Raw genomic sequence first — 2,461 nt, forward strand, 5'->3', positions numbered from 1 at the left:
GGAGGTTAGGTGACTTGCAAGACTTTTATCTGGTCCCTCCCGCATCATTGATGTTGTTTTTGCCTCTACCTTAGAAGCCAACTATTATTGCCATGGGTTTGGTACTGGGTTTTTCAGCCACTAGCCACATTCTTCGAGGGGAAAAAAAACAGAGAAAGAAAGAAAGAATGATGAGGGGTCTTCTTCAATGGATGGCAAATGATTTATTATTTAAATTATTTTTCCTAAACAGTGGAGGGATGATTATCCAATTTAACTAACCGGACCACCACATAAAAGGAACAGAAAAAAAATCGTGGTACCCTTTAAAGTGTATTTATCATGTGAAAATCATCTAAAAATATGTAAAAAAAAAATTAATTTATTATATATTTAAATAAAAACAATTAAAAAATAGATTGTAATGTAAAAACAAATATCATCACTTACTATCAAATAAGATTATGATATTTATTAATCAAATCTCTCTCTTGTTGGTTTTAAAAAATCACTATAATTATTGTATTATATTGGCAATTTTATTATTTATATTATATTTTAATACATTCCATGATAATAGTTTAGTTAATAAAATTAAGTTGTTAAATAAAGTTTCAAAATATTATTTATATTATAAAATACCCGCTCAATCTTTTTTTTTTCTTGGCCCCTCAAGTAAAAGGTTACTTGATTTTTAGGTTTGAACCTAATCTACGTCTGTGCTATAGTTGATTTGATAAATAATGCTGCAGAAAAGCTAATAAAAATTGAGAGGTTCGGCAGACTAATTCATATATAAAGAACCTAAATTCATTTTAAAGAATCTTATATCCATGAATGTCTCGCGTTCATCGTCGTGTATTTCAAATATAGGAGGTGATTAAGATAGAGTTGTTTTTTTACACCCCTAGCTATTCCAGAGGGAGTAGGGTGATTTTCAAGGATTTCTACAACTTCTTTGGAGGACATTTCGATGATCTTTGATTGTCTTTTCAACTTCACCGAAGTTGTGTTCGACAAACTAGCCATTTTTTGGTGCTTGGAATTCCAGGTCTCAAGCTCAGAAGCCCTGGTCAGTAAACAAGCCACGTAAAATATTAGCTACCATCACATGCTGTTTTTCACCTCAGTTTCTACTTCCTAATTCATTTGGTGTTTGGAATTGCGACTGGGCTGTATTTTTTTATCGTATTGATGTTTTAATATTAAAAATAAAATTTTAAAAATAAAAAAAAAGACTAGATTTGTACCCCTGTTCTTGTTCCACCTGTAAGAACACTTTCCTCTTCTTTATTCAAAGTTCATAAAATAATAACTGTAATTGTGTTTTTTTTTTCTAGTTTCTAGATACGGTCACATGCGATTTGATTCGGTTGGAGGCCCAGTGACCCACCCTGAACCCCACTGCTTTGCCAGCTCTCTTTACCTCACTTTATTCCTAGCTCCCTGCACAAATTGGAAAAGAAGAAATCATAGCTCTGAATTAAAGCAGGAAGGGCAAGTAGGAACCATTTTGTTCCCGGAGCTTCTCCGAGACTCAGAATCTATCTACAAAATGCTGTCCCTCGGGTACCCACTAACCTGACCAGTTCTCCATTGCTTTGGAATATCTCTTCAAATATTACAAGTAGAAGAAAGGGATGAAAGGCCTAAAGCCAGAGGGGCCCTTGCATCAGGTTGAATACAAAATTTTTATATATTTCAACTGCAATGAAGTAGCAAGAACCACTGCACATGCCCGTTTACATGGAGAGATCTGAAAAGCAAACATACAATAATTTCCATGATTTTGTAACGTAAAGGGTAAACAACTGTGAAGGAGAGCCCCACTGTCCCTGCCCCAAATATCATGAATGGTTTCAGTGTGCCATGTGCTGATATATCTAAGAACACACCGTATGCCTTTCGATGAGCTGCGTTTCTTGGTAGCATGTTGAAAAGGGCAGCCATGGACAAATGGTCCTTGTCATTTCCAAGCAACCCTTTGTTTTCATGTGATGGATCATAGATGTACAAGAATCTAAAGATCTACATGGGCATATATATATAAATCACACGTGAGAGATTATTATCATGCTCTGTATGCCCTTTTTGGAACACGTGTTCGTTTACTATCTTTCGCGTGGATGGATGTATCCTGAGCATGTCCACATTTATGATCGCCGTGATGGGCAGTGCTCGGTATGCCTCCATGGGCGACACGGTCATGAGCGTCGATTAATGTCAGTAGTAGTATTTTTCAACCCACTTCGACCGAGTCTGTTTTATTTTATTTTATTTTATTTTATTTTCAAAGTAGTCATATTTGATGTGAATCTTGACCAATTGGGAAGAAAAGGTTGGATATCATCTCATTCTTGGAAGAAAAAAAAAAGACTGAGAGGGAAAAGGTTGGATTTCACCTAGCTTATTTGAGGCCTGGGCTCTATGCGGTTGGGCTGGGAATCTTGGACTCTATGAAACTTGTTCCCTTTAAAAATCT

At 35.6% G+C, this 2,461-nt stretch overlaps 1 long non-coding RNA gene across 1 annotated transcript; it reads left to right on the forward strand.

Annotated features, from left to right (window-relative positions):
• The first annotated feature begins 766 nt into the window (after positions 1-766).
• LOC112326456 (uncharacterized) lies at positions 767-2,053 on the forward strand. The gene is made up of 2 exons (XR_002980024.2): positions 767-1,051; positions 1,320-2,053. It is a non-coding gene; the product is annotated as an uncharacterized LOC112326456 (long non-coding RNA).
• Positions 2,054-2,461: the final 408 nt, after the last annotated feature.

Source organism: Populus trichocarpa, chromosome 2, assembly GCF_000002775.5.
Source record: "Populus trichocarpa isolate Nisqually-1 chromosome 2, P.trichocarpa_v4.1, whole genome shotgun sequence".
NCBI lineage: Eukaryota > Viridiplantae > Streptophyta > Magnoliopsida > Malpighiales > Salicaceae > Populus > Populus trichocarpa.